The sequence below is a fragment of the Melospiza melodia genome, chromosome 16 (assembly GCF_035770615.1).
Source record: "Melospiza melodia melodia isolate bMelMel2 chromosome 16, bMelMel2.pri, whole genome shotgun sequence".
Classification (NCBI taxonomy): Eukaryota; Metazoa; Chordata; class Aves; order Passeriformes; family Passerellidae; genus Melospiza; species Melospiza melodia.
Genome location: NC_086209.1, coordinates 5402175 through 5417092, shown reverse-complemented (window position 1 = coordinate 5417092; position 14918 = coordinate 5402175). Strand labels below are relative to the sequence as shown.

Here is a 14918-nt window from a genome sequence, read left to right as displayed (position 1 = left end):
GTTGTGCAAGAAAATCGATCACTGCTCAGTCAAGCAACTGAAGCTGGGCGTGGAGCAGCTGTGCGAGTACCCAGCACTCCTGCAGGCACCACTGCAGCCGTGCTCCATCACCCCATCCTGGACTGGTTTTGTTGGGGAGCAGGACACAGTGAGCTATGCCTGATACCCTGCCTGCTGCAGGGCAGCTCAGCATCGGTCCAGGGCCCCCTTCAAGATGCTGCTCAGAGCCAATGAGCCCCTGGTAATCACAGGGCAGGGTTGTGCAGCCATCCCAGGCAGTGTTGCCTGTTCAACGGCATAGTGGGTGGCAGCTTGCAGCTCACCCTCTATGCATTATATATATATATATATATATATATAAAATAGGGTGAGCTATATTGGTATGCCCTATATACATCCTGTGTGTAACAGGCCAGCAATAAAATCAGTCAAGCTCCTGACCACCCATAAGCAGTCCCTGGGAGAGGTAGCAGGGCAGGAGAAGCAGGAAAGCTCTGCCCTGCTCTGCAGCAGCAGCTGGGGCAGGTGAAGCCCAGCCTGCACTGGGGTGCAGGAATCTCTCTGCCACTGCACGTTCACAGATTCAGTGCAGGTGGCAGAGGTGTGTGGGAGAGTTGAAATTAATTGCTGCCCTTCAGATTCTGCCATGCAAACATCTTAAACAGGAAACGGTGCCTGCTCTGTGGAGGCATCGCAGCTGATGCTACCTTGGCAATGGCAGAGGGAGGCAGCAATCAGATACATCCATCAAGACCCAAATCCATGCCCTGCTTCAAATGATTTCTGTAATCCCATCAGGCAAGACTGAAACATTGCTATGGGCAGCGGCGGGCTGTAGGAGAGGCGGCTCCTGCCAGGAGGCCATGAGTGGGAGGAGAAAATACCCCCATGCAGGGAGGGCAATGACAGAGGTGCTGGGTCTCGCTGCGCGGTGCTGCTGGGAGCCTTTGCGTGGCTGCTGAGACTGGAGCCCGGTGCGTGGCAGGGCTGGGCCGGGCCCAAGGCTGAGGCTGGGATGGGGCACCCCACACCGAGCACCTGCTGAGTGCTCGCCAGACCCGCTGGGCACTGCGGGGCAGTACCGGAGGCGGGGACCGCTCCCCCGGCTGTGGGGAATGTGCCGGGGCTGGAGGGCGCTCCGGCTGCCTGGGGAGTGCCGGGGCAGCACGGCCGGGGTGCAGAGGGACCCTGGCAGCGTGGCTGGGGCACGCACGGGCTGCAGTGGGGCAGGGTTCTGTGTGCACAGGACAGTGCAGGATGCCCGGGGCCGTGCCGGGATGCCCCCACAGACAGGGTCGTTCAGTGGGGCGGTGCGGGGTGCCCCGGGCTGTGCGGGTGTCCCGGTCGGGAATGTGGGGGTCACCCCCTCCGCCCAGGGCCGATGGCAGGGCGGTGCCGGTGCCGTGAGCAGGGCAGGTCTGGGGGGCCTGGGGGACACCGGGGTGCAGGTGCGGCCGCTGCCGGTACCCGGAGGGCGCGGTACCGGACTGCGCGGCGCTCGGCGGGCGCGGCATCCCCTCGGCGCGGGGACCGGGCGGTGCGGGTGCCGGGCCGTGCGGTACCGGGCCCGGCCGGCGGGGCCGCGGAATGTCCGATCGGGGCGGTCGCGGTGCCGGTGCCGGTTTCGGGCGGCGGTGCCGGGCAGCGCGGCGGCAATGAAGGGGTGCAGCGGAGCGGCCCCTCCCCAGCCCGCCTCCGCCGTGCACGCGCCGCGCGCTCCCGGTGCGGGGTCGGGCCGGACTGAGCGGAGCGCGGGGCAGCCGCCGCCGCCACCGGCATGGCCCAGCCGCGCCGCCGCCCCCGACGGTGAGTGCGCCCGCCCCGCCCCGCCCCGCACGGACGGGCACGGCACGGCCCGCGGCCGCTCGCGACGGGGAGGGCGGCCGGACGGGACCGGACCGGCCCCGAGGCGCGGGGCTGGGGGCGGCCGCCGCTCCGGCCGCGGGGCTCTCGGGGCGCGGGGTGGTCCCGATTCGGGTCGCGGCCCCGGAGCCGGGCGTCGGAGCGGGGCGCGGCGGGGCAGGGGTTAACGGGTGGGGCCGAGCGCGGCGGCGGCGGTAACGGCGAGGGTTAACGGGGCCGGATGAGCGGCCGCGGCGAGCCGGCGGGTTGCCATGGCGACGTGCTGAAAGGGGGATTGTGCGCCCGCCTCAGCTGCGCGGCCCGCATCCCGGCCCCCGCCCCGCATCCGCCGGGCACCGCTCGGCCCGGCCCGGCACTCCCGGCACCGAGCGGGCAGCGCGGCTCGCCGGGCTGGAGCGCCTCGCTCCAGGGAATTGGGATCCTCCCCGGGGATCTGGGGTGTCCGTGGTGCGCTGTGGGTACTGGGGATGGGTTATTTGGGGTGCAAGGATGCTCCTGGTGCTGACAGGCGTGAGGCTGCTGGTGCGAGCATCCCTGGGTCAAGGGCAGGCAGGAGATCCCCTTGGCTCAGTTTATTTGGCATAGCATTAGGAATGACATTAGCCATTGGGCTCCTGGAGTGAAAGGACATTCCCTGTTTCCCTCTTGGGCCAGGGACCTCACTGGAGGCAGGCTTGCTGTCAAACAGCTGGCCATACTCATCCCCGAGCGGGGCAGCAGGCCAGATGTCCGTCCATCCATCCACCCACCCGTCCCTGAGCGGGGTGCTGGGTGCAGGGGCTGTGGCTGGAGTTGGCACCGCTCACCTGAGCTTGACTCCCTCGTGCTCAAAGCCATGCAGCAGGACAGGGTGGTGGGTGCTGGTCACTTCTGGGGTCTGTGTGCATCCGGTGCTGTCAGCAGCAAGGGAGAGAAATGGTGAGGGACCTGAGACCTTCGTCCAGCCAGTCAGTTTGTGGACCACACTCTCCCAAATGGTGACACCTCCTTATGCCTCTGCCAGCAGCCTTTCCCAAGGCCACAGACCTCCCTTAGGGAGGTGGCTCTGACATGACATCCCTGAAAGGCTGGGATTTTCCTTCCATCCTTTGAGAGTGCCTCATCTGATGCTGCTGCTGGCTCAGCCCCAGGTGATAGCAGAGCCAGCTCCCCACAAGCCCCTGTGCTGGCCACGCTTTGTGTCAGCCTGCTGGGACCCTCCTTCCTCAGCAAACCAGGCTGCTCTGTGGAACTGGGAGCATCTGCTAGCTGGGCAAGGATGGACGTGTCCTCAGAGAGGGAGCTGCTGCTTGACGAGGCAGGAGTCACTCTCAGCTCTGGGAAATGCCCGTGCCAGGCGTGCACCCCAGCACCCATGGCAGCACCTGCTGCAGGGCTGGGCACCCAGAGCTCCCTGCTGGAACCGGAGCCCTGCCTGCTCTGCAGGCTGCAGGTGGCTGCCACCAGAGCTGGTGTCTGCAAAATGGTTAAAGGCTGACATTTAGAGGTCACACTTTTAGCACTGTGCATGTGTTTGCTTCATTTGCATTTGCAGTTAGCCGGGCTCGAGGCTTTGCCACTCGCATGTGCAGTTGCCATGGTTACGTGTGCAGTCGGGATGTGGAGTTTGGTTGGACACCTGCAAACACGCAGCTCCCAACCTCCCGAGCACCAGCAGAAGCTGCCAAGGTGCAGGGCAGCCCTTGGACAGGGGTGTGAGGGCCTGCACAGCTCTGTGCTGAGGGAATGGGAGCTGCAGAGCCCGTCTTGGCAGGGTCTGCTTGGTGCTGCCTTGCACAGCCTCCAAGTGCCCACACTCAACAGCAGCGAGCATCTAGGGCAGCCTTGTCAGAGAGGAGGATTGAGCCCGTGCCAAAGGGGTTGCCCTGCCCTTTTCATCTGGGGCTGTTTCTTTCCCAGAGCCCGTGTAGAGGCTTTTGTCCCAAAGGGCTGGAGGGAAGGTGCTCGAGAGCAGGGTGGTGAGGGCAGCCAGAACCAGGGAGCCATGAGTGGAGCTCCTGAGCAGCTGCCCGGGGACAGGGCCCTGCCAAAGCCTCAGGAGGCAGCGTGAGAATTGGCAGGGCACTGTGCTGAGGCTCCAGATGTGGTGGCTGTGTCTGTCCTGGCGCTCTGTGGGGGCTGCTCTGGGTGCTCACATCCAGCACAGACGGGGATTTGTTCCAGGTGTCTTTTGATCAGGATCACGTCCGCGTGCAAAAGCAAGGAGATGGTGACTGCCAAAATCCTCTGGCAGGTCCACGTTGGCCTTTGTGTCAAGGGAGGAGGTATTTTAGGACAGCTGATAAGAAAGGGACCTTGAGGTCACCAAGTCTGTAAGCTCCACCGAAGCAATTCCCAAACAGCATCAGCTCAGCCAGCTCCTAAACCCCCCAGCCACAGCGAGCCTGCTGCCTCCCAGGCAATTTGCTGCCATCTTCCTGCATCCTTCCTTCTAGAAGCTATTTCTTTGCAGCAGGCAGGGGAGAAGGAAGCTCTCTTGGCTGTCCAGGAGCTACTGTGGCCTCAGCCAGGGCAGTGTGGAGGTGTCCCTGCTGCACTGGGGGCAGCTGGAGGGATCCAGTAACAGTAGCAGGGTGGAAGGATGGTGGGCAGTGGCAGGGATGGGGACACAGAGCGTGTGTCTGTGCAACAAGTTGTGGAGCTGCAGAGGAGCCAGTGGGATCTCGGAGCACAGAGGGGCTGTGTGTCTGCCAGCCTGGGGCTGTGCACCGAGTGCAGAGGGATGGGGCAGGCTCCTTGGCTCTGTCCTTGGAGCTGCCGGCTCCCTGTGGATCCCAGACAGGATTGCTCTGCTGGTGGTCTGTGGTTATTGGCTGCCACTGACAGTGCTTTGAAAGGCAGCCAAGGGCGTTGAGGAGGGGAGGTGGTCACAGGCAGCACAGGGCACCTCAGCAGCAGGAGGCAGGTTGGATTCAGGCTGGATCCTGGTACCACGGCCCTCAGGGAGAGCTGGCTCTGAGCTGGGTGCTGCTGGATGGGGGGCTGAGTGCTCTGGTGGTCTCCTAGCGTGGTACTCCCCAGAGCTGGGGGCAGGGAGCAGGCTGTGACCAGCACTGTGTGCTGCTGGCCTCAGCAGGATTCTGCTGTGGGTGTGAGGGGAATGAATAAATGGTCCTGCAATTGCCAGAGCTGCCAGTTTGAACCCACATCATTCAGACCCTGGAGCGAGTCTGACTGAGAGGAAATGAGGATGAAGAGGGAGCAGTGCACAGACATGGGTGCTTCTGGCTGCAGCTGCCGGGTCCTGTCTGGTTTGTGTAGCTCCTGGAAGTTTTCCCTGGCTGGGAGGTGATGTGCAGTTTGGAGGCTTGTCTGGGCTCAGTAGTCATGTGGCATTGCAGTCCATGGTGAAACCTGTGCTCCTGCTAAGTGTTGAAGTTGTGTGTGGAAGCTCTGCTCCTGCAGTGCATTCCCTTTGCCGTGCTGTCTGCCTGGCAGCAGGGACAGCACGTGGCAGGGGCTGTCTGTGGGCAGGATTTTGTGCTGGGAGTGCTGTTTGGGGTGAGACCACCTTGGCAAGGAGCTCAGAGGGTTGTTGGTACAGAAGCCTGGTTCCTGACACTGCAAAACGCAGAAGAGAGGAGTAACATCTGTTATTTTCAAGCTGCACCTCAGTGCAAGCATATCCTGTAAGGTGCCTGGCAAGCAGAGTTGAAACTTTGCCTGGTGGCCAGATGCTCTGGCCTTGCCAGCAGAACAGGTGGCAAAGTTTGGGAAAGGTTGCAGAGAGAGCATGTTACAGGGCTTGTACAGTGCATGAGCCTTGTTTGGGTCTGGGCCTGGGCTGCTCGGGCAAGGATGGCTGGGAAAAGCTTGGTGAGGAGGCTTCTGAGGCGGGCTTGGGGAGGGGACTGCTGAGAATGCCCTTTTGATGATCAGGGGCTGCAGGGACTTGGCCTTCATTCAGCATTGGTGCTGCTCTGAAGGAGTGGGAGAAGACTCCCAAGTCTGTAACGTGGCCAAAATGTCTGTGTGGCAGTCCCTGGGGAGGTGTTCCTGTCCATGTCCAGTGCTGGCCTCCAGTGCTACAGGAGCTGTGAAGGTGAATGTGTGAGCCCAGCTGCCTTTGTGTCTTTTTTCTGCCCTCACACAACTCCAGGCACCACTGAGCAACCTGAGGACTCGTGGGACAGTGATGGAGGGGAAGGGGACAGGGGTTGCTCTGTGTCTCTGTCTCTAGAGCTGCCCACGGGGAGCTCAGGAGAGATGTGTGGGTGTTGAGATCATTGTGGAGTCAAATGCCTGGAAGTTGCAGCAGAGCTGGTCAGAGGTCTGGTGGCCTCCGTGCAAAAAAAAATGGCTAAATAAGGCAGGGTTCTTCAGGCTGGAAAGGAAACAACAGAAGATGGATAAGATGTGTCTACAGCAGGCCAGGAGAGAAGCGATAGAGGTTAACTGTGCATTGTTTATTTTCATACAAGTACAAGGTCACATCAAATTAAGCTCTCAGGAGGTGCCAAACAGGAGGAGAGGCATTGCCTCTTGCAGATGTGTTATCAAATCACAAAAGTCCTCAGGAGAAGGTGTCATGAAGAGCAAAAGCTTGCATTAGTTTCAGGAGAAATGGGATGATATCAAGAAGGACAAGAGGTTCCCTCAGAACTAATAAATATACTGAGATCCACCTATGGCTTGGGCAGCTGCTGAGCTGTGAACTGCTTGTGCTTCTGACTGCTTGCAAGTGCACAGAGCAAGGTGGGCTTTTGGTCTGCTCTGGTTATTTTCATAACATTCTGTCCCCCAGAGAGTGTGGAGCCAGGAGGGAGCCCTGGGCTTTGTGAAGAAGGATGGGATTATCCCCACCCAGTTCTGTTGGCACAGGGTGATGGATGCTCAGTCCTGCTTCCTCACTGGGAGCATGGGATGCTTTCCCCACGTGGTGGAGGTGCACTTGCTGGGGGATACAGGACCTGTGCTAAGCACCCAGCCTTGGCTTCACAGGGCCCTTTGCTGGAGACCTCCAACAGGCTTTTGTCCACTGATAGGTGCTAATTCAGCTGGTTTGGAAATGAATGGCAATATCCCTTCCTGCCTGTTCCCTGACAGCTCTGCTTCCTTTGGTTCCCTGGGCACAGGGACACGCTGGCAGCAGGGCTGGAGTCTCAGAGCTGTCCCAGTTCCCTGGTACTTGCTGCACATGATAGGCACTGTGGGATCACCAGGGATCTGATCTTCATCTCCCCCTCCTCCAATCCCCTGCCTGTGCCTGTTCTCATACACATCAGTGTCAGTTTTGTTCCTGGTTTTATCCTCCGATGAGAAAAGACTCGTGTCCTGCTATGCATGAGGGTCCAGTTCAGCCTTACCCTGGGGAGTCTGGGATGTCAGAGGGCTGCTCCCCAGCTCCTGAGCAGTCCAGAGGCATGCAAGGACAACGGGGAGATGGAGCCTTGGCTTGGGAGCAGTTGTCTTCTTGTGGGAGAAGTGGGCTCGGAGAGGAGGGTGCAGGGGGTCCAGCAGTCCCCTGTGGGGTTTGGCTGGCAGGCAGCAGTATGAGGTCAAGTGAGGGTGTTGCTTATCAAGAGGATACTGTTTCTCATCCTTATTAATTCCAGGAGCACTGAGGGAAGCGTCCAGCCAGCAGCACAAAGGTGTCCTTGCAACCACAAACCAAAATTTCTCTTGGATAGCAGCTGTCCTGTGCCTCAAGAAAGAAACAATCTCTGTTCCTATCCTGTCTTTTTGGTCTCTGTTGCCATTGGGGTCTCTGGATGAGAATCTGAGGTTGCAGATTTGGGCAGGGAGCTGCTGTAAGAGAAGCCAATTGGTTTCCTACTCTTTGTAACCAAAAACTCAATACCGCCGGGAGTGATGCTTCCAAGTGGGCATCTGCTGGGCAGAGCCTTGCTCAGGGACTCTGAGGAGCAGCAGGGAGCACGAGAGCTCTCTTGGCACTTGGACTTGACTTTCCTTGGCATTGTTGGTGCTTGCAGCACGCCTGTCTGTCCTGCTTCACTCTGGTCTGCTCCCTCTGGAGAGACAGGGCGTCCCCAGGCTGCCTGATTTGCTCCGGTCCAGCTTATTCCTTAACACGAGGTGGTATTTGCAGTAAAACACATTAAAGGATTTTTGCCAGAGGTTTTAGGCTTTCTGCTTTTTTGTGCTCGAAGATAGAAAATATGGGAGGATAAATTTACAAGGGAAAATAGAAAATACATTTTGGATTAAATTTGAATGGGTTTCCTTTCTAGCTGCTGGCTTGCCTGACCTACAGTCAGTCTCTAGTGAGCCCTGGCTGCATGAGCAGGACTTTGTGGAGCTGCAGGCTCCAGTCCAGGGTGCTTCCATGGTCTTCTGCTTAGTCACGGCAGCTTTGGGTTTGGTTTGGGAACATGAGCAGCTGAGGGCCTTGTTGAGAGCAGGCTCCGCTGCTTCAGGAGGGTAGAGGCTCTCGTGGGCCTGGGCTGCACCAAGGGCTGCACCTACCCCCGGGCTCTCTGAGGGCCCTCCGGGGTGACAGACACCACATCTGTCCGTGCTGCCAGCTGTGCCCACAGCCCTTGCTGGTGGTGGTCCCTGGCTGTGACAGCTGTATAAACTCCTTAGGTGCTCGCTGGAGCCCATACCAAATCTGTGCATTTCCAGAATTCCTGGGAAAGCCTGGAGGGTTTCTGGGGAAACCAATAACTCCGGGATGGGCTTTTCTCTGGTTCAGCTGCAGATGGGCGGGTTTGGACGCCGTGTGTGCCAGCAGCACACGGGGCTGTCCCTTGTGCCGGGGCTGCCCTGCTGAGCCGATGCTGCCGCGGGTGCCGTGCCCAGGAGCCGCTCCGGAGCCCCGGCCGTGCCCAGCCCCGGGGTGGGGCGGGCGGCAGGGCAGGTGTGCAGAGGGGAGGGGGCTCCTCCAGCACCCGTGCCTTCCTCTGGAGCGTGAAATTCAATGTGTCGGTGAATGGTGGCCGGTGGGAGCGCAGGGCCCGGCGTGTGCCGGAGCCGGGCGGTGTCGGGCCCGCATGCTCGGCGTGTCCTGCCTGCCGGCTCTTGCGGAGGCTGACGTCAGCCCGGAGCAGCGGTGGCTGCTGCAGGATGTGCCGCCCTCAGCTGTGTCATCCTGGCTCGGGGCGTGCGGCCCCGGCTCCGCAGGAGCGCTGCCAGCAGCTGCTGCCCCGGAACGGTGTCCCCTGCCCCGGGATGATGTCCCCTGCCCCGGGATTGCGTCCCCTGTGCTGCGATGGTGTCCCCTGTCCCAGGATGGTGTCCCCTGTCCCAGGATGCTGTCCCCTGCCCTGTAATGGTGTCCCCTGTGCTGGGATGGTGTCCCCTGCCTTGGGATAATGTCCCCTGCCCTGCGATTGTGTCCCCTGTGCCAGGATGCTGTGCCCTGTGCCAGGATGGTGTCCCCTGCCCCAGAATGGTGTCCCCTGCACTGGGATGCTGTCCCCTCCCCTGTGATTGTGTCCCCTGTCCCAGGATGCTGTCCCCTGTGCTGCCATGGTGTCCCCTGCCCCGGCATGGTGTCATCTACCCTGGATGGTGTCCCCTGCCCTGTGGGGGCACGTTGGGAGGGAAAAGGACCTGGTGGCCCCTGCCAGGGCCAGTTTGCAGGGTGATGCTGAGGATGGAGGAGTCCATGGTGCTTCCAGCAGCAATGGCGTTTTCCCGCCCCCACATCTGGATCTTTCTGATGTTTCCAGTGAAAGCTGCTCGCTGGTGGGAGCAGAGGGAACGTGCATTGCAGCACTGGCAGATGCAGCTTGCACTGACCCGTGCTCTGTCCTGCCTGTGCTTTGGGACCAGTGGTCACTGCTCCCCATCTCCTGTCCCAGGGCTGGGTATCCCCCTCCCTGCCTCCCACAGAGCAGCCCTCTGTTGTAGATAAGAGTCCAGTCCTGTGAGGAGGGGATCATCCTGGTCTCCCAGGCCAGCCACAGAGAGCTGGGACTAACTGTGCCCCCGGGCAAGCTGCAGTGTCATGGAGCTCTGGGTCACTGCTGGTGCCAGTAGGCTCAAAGGGATGTTTGCAATATGGCCAGAAAATCACCTTTGGCCTTTGTCAGGGCCACTCACACTATCACAAAACTCAGCATCTGTAGAGTCCAGTGGGATGTGCTGGGGCACACAGCAGGTGATGGGTTGGAGTTCAGCTGGGGCGCCTCTGGCACAGGACAGGGCCTGCAGCTCTCCCAGCTGTGGGAATCTCGGGGGTGGCACAGCCCTGCATCCCAGCCTCTGGGCTCCCGTGTCTGTGCTGAGCCTCTCTGGTGTCCACCTGGCAGTGGGACTGTTGTAACAAGGTGGAGGTGGTGTGGACAATGAGCTCAGACATCTGGGATGGCTTTCCTGGGCAAAGGGCCTGCAGCGAGGAAACAATTTGGTGCTGGGCTGCAATGCCTGACCTTTCCTGCACCCTGAGGGGGCACACGAGGCTCTGCTGCCTGCACTGTGACCTCGTGGGTGACTCTGTTGGGATGGCCCACACCACCCCTGGCACAGGGACAGGCCCTCCCCACTGACTCATCCTGCTCCACAGGCTTGGTGTTTCATGATACAGGACAAGGTGGTGCTGACACATCATGCACAAAGATGTACACTGCCAGATAACTTGTAACCTTATCTCTTCCCTAGAAAACTTACTATGTCATGTTTCAGCTTCTGTGCAAAAGTTAGTTCCTGCTTGTCTCCAGCTATTTCCTTCATCTTTGTTCTTTGTCCTGAGTTTTATTACCTTTATTCCAGATTGCTTCCATGACCTGTTTCACAATTCTGTCCTGCAAAACCTTTCTGAGCTGATAAAAAGTGATGTTCGGCAGAAATGGTTGGCTGGGGCAGATGTTGGTAAAAGAAACAGTCCTTTACTGGCTCTGCTGCTGAAACCAGAGGCTCCAAAGCCACTGTGTGGATTTCAGCCCTTGATTAATGCATTTGGCTTCCTGCTTTCAGTCAGTAGAAATGAAACATTGACAACTTATTTTGGATGAAGCTGTTCCCATTCAGAACACTCTTGGATCTTGTTGCCCACCCTCCCTAATCACATTTGCAGGAAGTCCATGTATTTTAAGCTGCAGTCGGTTCCTCTCTGCCCAGCCCACCTCCTTACATTTATAGAGCCTCCCCCAGCCCACACTAGTCCATGGAAAGCATTGGCTGTGCTCACACTCGCCCTGCCTGCAGCCACTGATGCTTCCTGAGCCTTCCTTGGGGCTGGTCTGAGGTGTCTGGAGCTGTTCTAGCCCAGCTATGGGTAGGACAGAGCTTGGTGCACGTTGCCCATGGCCCATTCCTGCCTGTCCTTTGTGTGGCTGGGTGCCCAGAAGGAGCCCGAGAGGTGGGTATGAGAGAGTTTTGGGCAAGGACATGGCCTCAGCAGCTTGGTTTCATACTTGCCTCAGTTTCAGGCATTTCAGAAATGGGGGTGTCACTGAGCCAGTCTCTTTGGGTCACCAAAGTCTCCTTTCTTTATTAGACTTCAAACCTGCTTTTGCTAACCTAAGAAATATGAATGTGTTTGGACTTGGACTTTCAGAAGCTTATTGATAAAGAGCCTTGGGCTTATGTAATTGTTCCCCAACACAGTTCAGTCATGATGACCCCTGTTAACTTTAAAAATGGCCCCTGTTAGCCATGGTAGTTTCCAGGGCAATTATTTAGGAGAGGAAGCATCACTCTGGCAGATGTGAGGGGGATGGTGCTGAGCAGGTGGGATAATGTCAGTGTGTGGCTTCCTGAAGCTGGAGAAGGAAGTGAGGGGAATGCTGCTGCTGGAGTCAGCTCTCTCTTCGCTGGGTGAGATTTGCACTTGGGCTGTTAGCTGTGGAGTGTTGATCACAGATTTGAGGGAGATTATATTGCCTTGGAGTAGGTGCCTGATGCTTGTTTGTGATGTGTGGGAGAGTGAGCAAGTTGTCTTGGCATGAACTCTGTTCTGGTGCCAAGGGCTTGCTGAAAGCAGATTGTCTGTCAGCTCACTCCTGAGTACTCGTCTGGAAATTCCAGGGCTCTGTGGATGCACTTTTGCATTGTCAGCCACCTGCCTGCACAAAGCCAGAGGTGCAGCAATCCTAATATTTATTTGTGAAGCACTGCTTGGAATGGAATGGGATGGGATGGGATGGGATGGGATGGGATGGGATGGAATGGAATAGAATAGAATAGAATAGAATAGAATAGAATAGAATAGAATAGAATAGAATAGAATAGAATAGAATCAGTTGGAAAGGACCTCCTACAATGATCATCCAGCCAACTGCCTGGCCCACTCAGGGCTGACCCAAAATTAAGGCATGAGGTTATGGGCGTTGTCCAAATGCCTCTTAAACACCGACATGCTTGAGGCACCGAGCGCCTCTCTAGGTGGGCTGTTCCCGTGTTTGACCACCCTCTGGCTGAACAAATGCTTCCTGAGGCCCAGTGCAAGCCTTCCCCGGCACGGCTTTGAGTCCATCCCTCGTGTGCTGTCGCTGGGCACCGGGAGGAGAGCTCAGCACTCCCTCCGCACCCCGGGCAGCTCTCGGGAGCCTCGAGTGTCCCCTCCGCGGTGCCGGGCCCGGGCGGTGCTGACGGGACAGCTCCCGGGGCTGCGGGCGGCTCCGGCCGCGCTCGGGGCTCCGGGAACGGCCCCGGTGCCGCCGCCCGGCCCCGCTCACCGGCACGGAGCGGTGCCACATCCCGGGGCTGCCGGTCCTGGGGCTCCTCCGGGCTGACCAGGCGCTGCCCTCACCATCCGGGCTTCACCCGTGCTTCTCCCCAAGCTCTGCCCCTGCAGGTGAGTGAGTGTTTGTACATTGAAACTGCGAACAGCAAGGTAAGGGAGAGAAAAACTGCCACTGTGCCTTCATGCTGGGTTCAGGAAAGCCATAATGTGAGCTAATCCAGATTATTTCTATGCAGAACGTGGCAATAAAGAGCCTGCTGCCAGCAGCTATCCCTGAGCCGTGTGGGAACCCGCCAGTGCAGCGAGAGGCTGCTGCCACTGCCCTGTCCCTGTCCTGGCAGAGCCTGCTGCTCACACAGCAGCTGTGGGCTGTGCCATGTGGCCCTGGCTGCTCAGCTTTCCACCAGGCTCCCGGGAAGCAGTGGGTGGGAAGGTCATTCAAAATCTGTGCTAACTCAAAGTGAGCGTGTAGCCCACTCCAAAAAACTCCAGGCTTCCCAGCACAGTTGTCCTTGGGCTCTCTACAGTGGTCACCTTCTTCTTGCATCAGCAGTATTGGGTGCTGACCCCAACACTGTCCCTGCTGCAGTGCTCACAGGCTGTCCTTCAGCAGCACCAGCAGTCACAGCTCAGTGACACCGAGAAACCTCCTGCATTTTTGGAGCTCTTGATGCTAAACAAGAGTTGGAAGTGATCCAGGTTGTCTCACCTGCTGGAGCCAGGCATGGAGCAGTGTGCTGACATTCAACACCAGGAGTGTCTGGAAAGGCTGAGATGTGGGCAAGGGAAAGCTCTGCTTTGCCCCTGGTGTCCTTCCCAAAGGCTCTGGAGCCAATGGTGACAGCCATACTGCAGCAGGAGGCCTTTGGCACCACGGCAGAAGTGGCTCTTGAAATTGTCTGTTTCTAGGGATTTGGAGTAACATTCTTCTGTTATGAATGGAAGCTCTCGAGGATCTTGGCATGTGTCTGGGAGTTGTCAAAGAGCTTCTGTCCCACATATGTTCTCGCAGCGTTGGGGAACTGAGCTGACACTTCTCACGTGGTGCCTCATCCTCTCCCCAGGGCAAAGGATGTGCACTGGAGTGTCTCCCAGGCTGCTGATGCTCAGCTTAAAATATTGGTGCTGCTGTGGGTAGGAGCTGGGACAGGCATAGGGACAGATCTTGGTGCAGATGAGGGTGAGGTCTGTAACTTTTCCTCCTGTCCCGTTGGGGTGACTCTGGTGTCTCCATATGGGGGCTGCAGATGTGCCTGAGGAGGAGAGTGAGCTGGGCAGCCCTGGACTCTGGGAGAGAGGCCCCTGCAGAGTGGAGAATGGATGCTCTGGGCTCCATGGTGCTCCTGAGTGCCCTGCTCTGCAGCCTGAATGCTGAAGGGTTCGTGGCCAGGGTGGCTGTGTGTGCCCAGCTGGTGACAAACGCTGAATGAATGAGGGCAGGGGCAGGGCTGCCAGCAGGGCAATGAGAAATGTGGGAGACTGGGCTGGGGGAGCTGCTGGGAATCACTTGGCTCATCCATCTGCCCTTTGCAGATAGCCATGGCGTGCTTTAATTTTTGCTGGTGTACCCTTAACTTTTCTTTCTCAATATGGATGTGTCTCCTACCTAGCACAAAAGGGCAGAGTGTTCTGAACTTTTTTGCAGTGGCCTTTGCATGTTATAAAACTGTGCCCTGTGACTTTTCTTGTCTAGACTAATCCCAATCTTCCAGACGTTTCTCCAAAGCTTTTTGATGATCTTGCTGATCTCCCATGGCCTCTCTCAGTTGGCCCAAACCTTTTGGGGAATGAACTGGTTCTCTGGACAACAGTAAAATTACTTGGTGTGTCTTTATGAGCTGAAAGGGGAGTAATTACTTCGTGTGTAAGCTGGCCTTTCACACATCCTGCTGTAGTTGCCTTTTTTTGTGGCAATGATATGCTGGCTCACGTTCAGTTTGTACTCACCTGTAGCCCTCGTGACCCTTGTGGCAGAACTGCTGCTGTCTCTTCTTCTGTGGCCTCTTTGTGCAGTTTTTTGCCTCCCAATGCCTTACAGTCCTGCCCCTCATCTCCCAGCCCTTTTCCCAGTCTGTCAGGAGCATGTCAAGCTCCCATCCTGGCCTCTGAAGTGCTGGGGTGCCACGTGCAGATTTTGAAACGTACTCTGCTCTGTCATTTAGGTCATTCATGGAAAAGCAGAGCAGCAGCAGCAGCAGGGCAGACCTTTGTGAAACCCTACATGTCCATCTCAGTGTAACTGAGAGCCATCTATCACTGTTCACCAGCTCTGTGATGGACCTGGGAAATGCCCCACAGTGCTGTGGGACCTGGAAACCTCTGCCTGTGCCCTGCAAGGGTACCCTGTGGTGGGACCTGCAGGCTTGGGGATGCTCTTGAGGGGCCGCACAAGCACATCAGTCCAGTTGTGCTGCAGCTTCTCTGCTCCCCAGGGTTTCCTGTGGCTTTCTGCAGTGGTGGGATG

At 58.1% G+C, this 14918-nt stretch overlaps 1 protein-coding gene across 3 annotated transcripts in view; it reads left to right on the top strand.

The window, feature by feature from the left end:
* Positions 1-958: 958 nt before the first annotated feature.
* NLGN3 (neuroligin 3) overlaps positions 959-14918 on the top strand; it is a 40909-nt gene continuing 26949 nt past the window's right edge. For 2 of the 3 annotated variants that reach the window (XM_063170426.1, XM_063170424.1), the window contains exon 1: positions 959-974. The gene's annotated coding sequence lies outside the window, so the exon portion shown is untranslated. Of the gene's footprint in view, positions 975-1722; positions 1807-14918 lie in introns of those variants that run through there. The other variant, XM_063170425.1, reaches the window with a different exon arrangement.